The sequence below is a fragment of the Plectrocnemia conspersa genome, unplaced genomic scaffold (genome assembly GCF_051122295.1).
Source record: "Plectrocnemia conspersa isolate PC_06_02 unplaced genomic scaffold, ASM5112229v1 ptg000006l, whole genome shotgun sequence".
Lineage (NCBI taxonomy): Eukaryota > Metazoa > Arthropoda > Insecta > Trichoptera > Polycentropodidae > Plectrocnemia > Plectrocnemia conspersa.
In genome coordinates this window covers 12,318,756-12,329,438 of record NW_028277170.1, presented here as the reverse complement: position 1 = coordinate 12,329,438, position 10,683 = coordinate 12,318,756, and positions in this window count along the sequence as shown.

Here is a 10,683-nt window from a genome sequence, read left to right as displayed (position 1 = left end):
GAAATAAGAGCCAAAGTTTTTAAGTACTCTTTACATATTATATTTTATATGTGTATGTTACACTGTATTGTTTAATTATATGAAAATTTAATAATAATCATGACTGTCTCATCTTAACAAACATTATATCTGACCAGCTGTGTTTAGCCTATTCTCGAAAAATCGTCAAAATTTTTGTGAAATTATACATATGTGTTTATTATGTGTTCATTAATGTTTTTAACAAAAAAGTCATTGTATATTTGTATATTATAATCACTAATTTTTCGTCGATTACTATTAAAGGTTATATATTATATGTATTTTAAAATTTTGAAGGCGAATAAATTAATTGAAATTGTAGATATGAAAAACAGGGTTTTTTGAAAAATTAAGAAACACTTATAATATATAAATATGGTATAAATGAAAATATAATTAAATCATAGATATATTATATAATAAATGGTACTTTATTACACATATGATGTGTATGCTTGTGTGATTTTATTTAAAAATATATACTTACCTAAAAATATTCAATACGAATATAAATATGGATATAATTAATGATGAATGTTTGAATGTGTAAAATATAAAAATCTCTCAAAAGATGTTTATCATTGGTATTTAACATATTTCTTAAAGTTATCTTTGCTTATTGATAAGACAATATAGAATAACAATTTCAAGTTAGAAAATGTATACAGAATTAAAGACTGTATAAAGCGTTATGTAAAAAACAACAATTTGTCGAGTTGTAAAAGAAGCGAAAAATGAGTATTATTATGAAATGTTCAATTTCTTAAATGATTTCTTAATATTGTATATCAATGTTAATCTTTTCGTTTCACGAATGTTCGAGCAAAAGATGTATTTTAATAGTCTTTTATAAATAATGTAACAATTACGCGTGTATGAATACATATATGTTGAAAACAAATACACGCGCCGATTTTAAATAGATGTATTATTCAAATGGATGTTGAAATTAATCAAATATAATTTAATGTTGTACACCACTCTCACAGTACATTAATCTAAAAAATAAATAAATCTCAAACCATGACACATGGATAGTTTTATTTCCAAGTACCATAAACTTGTTACTAATAATACTGATTCAAGAATCAGTCGTTCTAAAACAAAATGTCATAATTAATGCTATTAAAAGTTGTAAATATGCTGGTGAAAAATGTAGTGATTATATTACTTAATTATAAATAGGTAGGGTATTATTTTATTTTTCCAATCTATTATAGCTGGGGCTTAATAAAAAAATATGTTTGATTAAAGCTTATGAAGAAAGTGATCAACGAAAGGAACAAGTGGACAAATATACTGATATTACTACAAAACAACAACTGTTGTAAGGAACAGTTCTCTTACATTAGTACCTTATATACCTAACGTTAACGGACAATTTATTATCAAGGATGAAGAATAATTGAAAAAATTTAGTATTTACATATCTGAACTAAACTTTTCTAATAACAATACAATAATAAACAATAAAAAGAGAATGTCTTGAATACAAAGAGATATATTTGAAGAAGAACTGCTAGTTTGTTTGCCTATCATAAGACTCAGAATATAAGAAAAATGTAAAAATAAACAACGTTTGGATTCTCATTAAATTATATGATTTAAATTATTTGTAATAAATACCGATAACTTTCTTTGTACAATAATAAAATAATATGAATTTTCTTGCATATAATATATCGTTAGTAAATTTGTACCTTTGTACATAAATATATCGAAATGGTTATAAGATAGTCATATGTTTTCAGGGTTTCTCACTTAAACTAAACTGCTTTGCTGCACTTTACTCAGAAAAAAATCGGAGACACTGTATTATAAGGTTAAGCTAGTTAAAATAAATTTAAATGCTATATAAAAAATTGTTACATTGAATTTACTTTGAACAGTCGTAATAGTGCTCTTTAATCTATTTCCAAAAAGAGCTATAGTATGTAAATTATAGTGAAACAAATTATAAAATCTATGTATTATATATATTTTAATAGTAAGAAGTGTAAAGTCAAAACTTACCGTTTATTCACTTTTTTCAGTTACAACAGGTATAATACAAATTATAGAAAAATATAAAATTTATATTTTTTTGGTAATTTGTTTGAATCCGAAACATTTTTTTTATTACTCTTGACAATTTATTTAATTTTAAATGTTTAAAGGTATATTATAATTTAAAAAAAATCACTTTAATGTTTTGACTATACAATATTCTCAATACCTGTTTATATGTTACTTTTCATATTTCTTATTTTTAAAATTTTACAATTAGTGTTAAAATAAAAATAAAAGGTTTTAAATATATAAATATATATTTTTTAAATAATAATACTTTTCTTTAATATTATTTTATTAAATGAACAATACTATCTTAAAAAATTAATAAACTTTTAAATAAAATATTTATTTTTACAGCATTACATTGTTTACATGTAACCAAAATTAGTTAGCCAAAAATGGTAAATATTAATGATAATATATTATGGTCTGATTCTTGGCTATAATAATTTTCATGGCAATCACTAGATGTCTTTTATAACTTACGGCATAGACGGCTTCTATAAATTATGTCACATGTTTAGGGGGAGAAGGTCAGCGGAATTGTAACAATGTGAAAAAACAGGGATTCGTCACAATGAAATCATAACATAAGAGGGTAAGGAAGGGGGATAAAAATTAACAAAAAACCTGTGGCATAATTTATGGAAGCTCTAATAATAACATTACTTCGATTTTAATTCTTTGAGCAAAGGCTTGTGTGTATTTTATTAACTCTTTATTAACCGTTTCTTTTATTGTTTCTTACGTAAAATTGTACCATTCTATATTTATTGCGAAAACAAACTCAGTAACATTTTGCTTATATCACGAAGGGTGTTTTGCATATTACGTTAACGAAATATAATAAATTCACCGTTACAAATATTTATTTTAAAGTATAAAGCAACCACTGTATTACAGAAAATATTGTAAAAAACAGACATGTTAATCGAATATAATGTTTAGAAAAGAATTCATGACGGAGTAAATAAGTATTAACTGGGTAAGTAAATCAGACAAACATAGTGATATAAATAATTTTCAACTAGTATGTGTAACAATTTTTCAATTGAGGCAGTTTTCTTAATAATAACGCATCTTAACCCGTTCAATGGTGTAACGCCTTATGAACAACGCTATTCTGAATTTTTCGCGTAGTCTGAAATATGTAGCATATTTTACTCATATTGCGAAGTTTTTTCGAAGAGCTTTTGTTCAGCCAGCGCTATTTTTGCATGCTCGTTTTTGTCGTAGCGCGCTTACGATCGCGCGGTTTTGTCCTGCGCGCTTTTATTATGAGGCCATATTTAGAATGAGAATTTTAAAATTGCTTCGGCTAAGCACAAGAACCACATCAATATTGCAAACAACGTTTCAAAATCTATATAATTTCTGCCATTATCATCAGTCGGATTCAGCAAATAAACCAATATTCATATAATCACGATTGGAGGGACTAACTAATATTTCTAAATAATAAAAAAGCCAGTTCGACTTGTGATAATGCGTTTTAACCATCCAAAAATATATTTTCTTTAAAATGGGACACCACCGTGAGAAACCTTTTAACAAGTTAAATCACAAAGTACACTTAAATCAGAAAGCCTTTATCTATCTATATATTCCATTGAAACGGTCGTTCCTAATCTGCTCTAGCGGCCAACAGCAATTTGTTTAAAAAAAACTTGCGACTATAATATAATTGTTCGTCCTACCAAAAACGGTGCTATGAATACGAGCAACCAAGAATCATTTCGTTAGAGAAGTCTTTAGAGCAGTGAACGCCAAGGCTTTCAATTTTAACACACACACATACAAGACGACGCTATCATTCAATATCTTCACGTCTGACGTCTCGTCCAAATCCATTCCTCTCGCCCATAGTACGCCAAATGGCGCTTTAAAAGCAATCCAGAAGAAAGCCAAGGATAAATATTCTCAAAAAATATATTTTCAAACCCACCCAGACTTAAAATTAAAAACACCATAATTCTTTAGTCAACCCAAGTCAAATACCCTAGCCTTACCTTAGACAAAAAAAATACCTGGGGGGGGGGGGCACATCGCAAACATGGCGAGAAAAGCTTCAGCCGCCTACGGAGCCCTAAACCCACTCATAGGACGACGTAGTGTCCTCAGTCTAAAAAACAAAATGTTGCTATACAAAGCCATCATCAGAACAATTCTCACATACGCTTCCCCTATATGGGGCACATCAGCCTTAACCCACATTAAAAAGATGCAAGTATGTTAAAACAAGATCATACGCACCATGGTTCATACGGAACGAACAAAGATGGATAACAACACTATCAAGCAATTAACGGACCTAGACCCAGACACCATCCCCCACAAACACAAACGCCCACAAGGTATCCTAACCCGCCAACTACCAATCACTTTCCCATCCATTACCGTATTACCAGCCCAACCCCATTTATAATCAAACAGGCAATTATCAGACAGATAAAGGTGTAAAAAGAAAAACAACCTAGGAACACCAAAAAACATCAGGATCAAAGATCAAGGAGCGGGACTTCATATTCACGTCTGCCGTGTCTCCTGAGTAACGTAGTATCTGGGTCGCTACAATTCAATAAAGAGATACTATGTATACACAAATCATATATTGTAAAAATAATTGAAATAATAACAATCAATGAATAAAAAGATAAACACAATAAACAGAATATTAAAAGAAACAATAATTTTGTATTTTTAAAAATATTTATATTTTTTTCTTATTATCTTTCAGACTTTTGACAAGTGTAACATACTATCGCAATTTCTCGACGGCACTCATGGAACTGTTGCACTTGGTACACCTGTTGATAAACCTCCTATTCACTCTCCTATAGTAGCTTAAGGTCGGAAGGGTGTATTCCGAAAGGTCTATATTTGTAACCCAGAAGCCGCGAGGTTGAACCACGGCAGAAAACTCGAATTTTGATTTATAGAGATGTGCTTTTATTAAAATCCGGACATAGTTGTAACGTGGCTTCTATTGATTATAAATTATAATACACGTAGTAGTTTATATTTAATTATATATATGTCACATATTCTCAGACTTTCAGTATGGCGGTAAAAACACGTCGAATTGAATTACCCAGTTGGTACAGATTTACTCCGTTGTAACGCATTATAATACAACGGAAGATAAGTAAAAAAATAAAACAAAAAAGTTTACATTATTCAAAGCAATGCTTATTAGTTACACATCATAGAAAGAAAAAGGTTTTTATGTGATATGTTAAATATTTACTATATTGCCGAAATAGAGATTTTAAGAAAAATAATATTTATAAAAAATATTGTTTTTTTTTTTTGATCTTCATAGACATCAGTGAATTGATTGTGATTATTTTCTTCAGAAAATGATTTTGAGAGTTAATATACAATCCTTTTGTGAGGGACTTAGAAATAGCGAGGTGGATTCCGTGAACGATGCTCAATTGGTGTTCTGGTGTGACATGTTTTCCAACGCGTAACATGACGCTTATAATGTCTGTTACACTACAAACTATATCATTACTAAATAAAATACGGTGTTTATTTAGGCTTATCTTAAGTAATTTTATACAAGCAACAAGCTTTTAAACATTTGTACAGTAATATAAAAATAAAATAACCAAAAGTAGGACTATTATATTTAAGTTCAAATCAACAGCATGGTTTTTGTGTATCAAGATTAGTAGCAACAAATCTGCTCTCTTTTTTGATTTTTCTGACAAAAATCTCAATATTTGCTAAAGTTTCCCATGCTTTTTTTTTAAAAAAATTGAATATGTTAGGATTTTAATACAAAATGATCATACTTTACAAATCGTTGTCAATATGTTTATTATGAGCAACAGAAATTGTCAGAATAAATTGTCACATCAGGAATTTTTTAATATTCTAAAATTTGCCTAATAATGTTTTTTTGCATTTATTATTGATATTAATTAGGTTATTTACAATTCCAAATTCTTACTTAACGCCATTGATTTTAAATTATTACTTAAAATAGATTCCATCCTGGATTAAAATAACTTCAATGAAAATATGAAAACCTATCTACGTGGTTACCCGCTAATGGATTACCTACATTTTCCATCAATAAATGTCATTCACTTATATATACAAGAGCTAAAACTCTACTTTAAAATTCAATTATAAAATTGTTAACTTGTTAATTGGTAAGTTGTTTTTATATCAACAGTCATTAGTTCTATCTGGCGGACATTAATACATCTCGACAATCAAATATTCTCAAAGTTATTTAAATTTTCAAGACATACTTGCTACATCCGACGAACATTATTCGATAAATTCTCATTGAGCAAATGACTTAGAATGCTAAGCGATATTTTTGCTTATCATAAAGCTGTGGTGCATGCTTTTTTAAATACAATGAACGACGTAACAATTTAATGCGAAGATTGGCGTTCTTGAACTATGAGACTATCAATATTGACGTTGGTATCACTTAGCTCATTGGCTGCTATACAACGATGTATCGTTGCTCATCATTATATAAAATAATTGCTAACAAAGATCGCTGTTGACGTCATGATGCTCGAAAAAGTAAATAAATATAACTTGTTATTTCGTTAATATTACAATGGCAAGTAACAGGGATAGAAATATGATTTTTTTTAAAAAACACGGTAGCATGCAAGGATAATCACATATAATTTTCGTCAATTAACCTTGTCAAAAAATTTTAATTTATTGAATTTCATCCTTTAAAAAATCTGCTCACACATTTATGTGCTGCCGAATAGGTAAATGCTTTTTCTTGACAATGCGAGTAATATTGTATATTTTTATTCTACCTAATAAAAATTAAAACAATGTAATTAAATTGTGATTCTAGTACTAAATACAAATGTTTCATTGGTATTTTTTCAGGAACATTATTTATATCATCATCATATTGTGAATTAGGAGTCATTGTTTTGGAACTCGACAAACCTTGTATCAAATTGTTTTAATTGTGTCATTAGTTCATATTTATAAAAATATCATAAAATATTTTCATAAGTCGTAACGTAAGAAAATATTAAAAAATTTTTGCTCTCTTATCTGACTTTTCAACAATCCTAATTTATTACGAAAAGCTTTGACATATCCATATTCATGAAGTAATTGTTCTTGTTTTTGCAATTTAAGATTTATATCGCTCATGTATTCGGTAATGCTAAATCACACACCTAATCATTACCTTTTCTTGGCTAATTGTGTTTCTTTTTATATCTATAAAATCTGTAATGTCTTGTCTATGTTCCTTGTCTGTTAAATTTGTTTTGTAGTTGTCCATCAATTTTGTGTTTCTTCAAGCTGTATTCTTTGTTTATGGATACTGATTCATCGCACAGGAAACATACTGGCAAACCTTTATTCAGAATAAAATAATAATCATATATCAACTTCGCTGAGGGCCAGAGGTTGCCCATATGTGTGTAATAGATCGTCGTATGCCAAACGTGGGTCCAAAGTTAATGAAATTCGATTGCAAAAAAATGATACAGAAGTGCTCAGCAATTCACAAAAAAAAATATAAACCTGCTGGGTTCGTAATTGGTGTTTTAAACGCAGCTAATATTATTAAATGGGATGTTCACTATCAGAGGAACTGTAAAATTTGCTCGTTTGACAAAATATCGGCATATCGGTTATTATTTGCAGGAAGTCTCCCTTTTTAAAAGCTCTCAACTGATTAAATTGCGGCGTTATTGAAATACAATTTGATAGTAAATGCAAGCATACACATGCAAATGCTTGTGATATTAAATCAATTATATCATACGGTGAGCGGTTGTTCAATACACAAACTAAATCAAACTAGTTCCAGTGTTTCAATTAAGATTATTACGTTAACAAATAACATAATATTTTAAGTGTTATGAGTCAAATTAATTTTACAGCGACCTTAATGGTTTAAATAAAAAAGTTATATTTATATAATTTAGGCAAAAAGTTGTGTATGCGTTATTATAAAATTATCAGGATTATTTTGAAAATTAGGAATCAGTGATTAATAAAAAACGCAAGGCAATTCAACACATATATTGTTACTATTTAAATTAAGTACATTGCATAACATAACATTCAATACAATAATACATATAACTAATATCTTTATAACTACGTTGTAAATATTGATATATAAATATATAACTACAACACACATATATGTTGTAATACATCATCTTCGCGATGAATTAAATTACAGGAAAAAAAATATATAATACATAACGGCTAAGAGACGAGCGCAGAGTCAAACAAATACCACTTTATATCTCCAAAAATTAAAATTGTAGCTTTAATTACAGTAAGAAATTTTTTTCTTGATACGTTTTGATAATTAAATTACAGATATGATATAAATTTGTTTTCCCAAAAAACCTAGCATACATAGATATTTTACACAATATAAATATTTTTTTTCTTAAAACAGTGGTGTTCGAAACCACTAAAGCACATTTAGAAGCTCATTCGTATTTTTATAAACATTGATATAATTATCAATTGAATTACCTATCCAAAGTATATTGGAATTTAATACACATATTACATAGAATTATTTCATTATTAAAATTGGTACCAGTAATACCTTTTTAGTGATAAAGTACATTCAATAATTTGATTTAAATACATATTAGAGACATATACGCTTTTAAATCATTGTATATAGAGTAGATAATATATTTGTATTAACTATAAATCCACATGTATAAATACATAAATATATTTAGTTTTTTTTGAAGTACTATTTGCCCAATAACGTTATTATCACAGTTCGCTACAGTCGGCTCTTATCATTCTTTCCAGTGAGTATACACTGCGTACTTATCATAGTATCGTATACTATAATTGGCTTTAATATTTTAATTAGAAATTTCATATAAAGATGTTTTTTAAGTAAGATTTCCTGCGGTTTTTAATTAAACTGGAATTAAAAATAACCACTTTATTGTTAAAATTATACTATATAATTATATATTGGTTTATGTTATTAAGTTTTGCAACGTATGTATATTAGACCGATCTCGTATTAGAAGTTATAAAACAGAGTAGTGCGATAGTGGGGTAAAATATATTGAAGGTCAATGGTAAAATATGTCATATGAACAATGTAAGACGAATTTTTTTTTTCGGGTTATATATTATTATTTTATTTTTCAATCTTTGAATATAAAAATGTAATGAAAAAAATATACTAAGGTAAGATTTTTTTCTTTTATATATTCAGAGAGAAATAATTTCGATCCTTTTTTTATTTTCTTTAAACAATACTTTCCCGTGGTGTATTTTAGTTCTACGGCTTCATATTTGTTATCACGGTGGATAGATAAACCTTCAGTATTATTCGTGATTTATTTAACATAATAATATAGTGGGCAATGGTCAAGCTGACGAATAAAATTAATTTAAAAAAGATTTATATTATTCAGATGTATTATATTATTAGAATTATGGATATTAAATACTTTAGCACTTAAACTACTCTCAGCCATTTCCTTATAAAGTAACGGTTTTTCTTTATTCTCTATATTCTCTCTCCTTTATTTTTAAAAAGTATATAAAAATATTTGATATACTTTTAAAAGAGATTCACTTTTTACGTCTAAACCACTGTTTACCGTATTTTTCCTAAATATTTATTTACCCTTTTTAATATTTAATTTAATTTAGCAATATAATTTTACTCGGAAAAACCGATTTACACTTAAATTTTTTTTTGGAATTTATTTCTTTAGCAAGAAATACTTATTAAAGTAGTTTTAAAAGGTAATTACCCTTAATAATTGTAGAATATATCTTTTTATTTATCATATGCCCAGCATTTTATCAAATCAATCAAACTTATTTATAATATTTTAATTTTTCTATAAATTGAAGAAAGACATACTAAGTCATAAATTAAATATATATGTTTATATTTTAATGTGAATTACTCTTACCGTTAGCTGACCGTCACCCACTTTCGGTCACCCAATTGACCTGTCACGAGCTACTATTTTTATTACACGTACGCTGGATCCCTAATTCTCTGTATAAATTTGAAATTTAAGATTGTATAGAACTTTCATGGATATAAATTATGAATACGAGATTAATCATTATACAACATCTATTAAAATTTAAGTGATAGTTTTTTTTTATATTTAAAAGGATATATGGTTAGGAAACATATATAGCAATAAGTTAATATTAAACAACAACTGCATTAATACATATATGTAATTATATGAATGCCCTTAATATTAATTAACTAACATAATTGTTAACAATACTAGAAGTATTACGAAATGTTTTAATTTTAATACTTGCATTCAGTGACGTTTTTAGTGTTAATATACTTGCTATTTTTAGTGACACTATTTAATAAGTTGCTTAAGCTCATCAACACCATACAATTATTCATTAAAATAAAGTTACTCGGGATATTCGGAATGTTAAGATACAAGGCCAATAAAGCTGGATGCGATTTTTTATTAGGGTTCGCATGACGTGTCAAAGTCTATCAGACACAATATGTCTAGTATCTTAAATTATCGAATATCCCTCGTTAATACATATATGATTTATATTTTGCTTCAAATCTGGCGCATTGGTTAATTCATTTTAGGTTCTTGG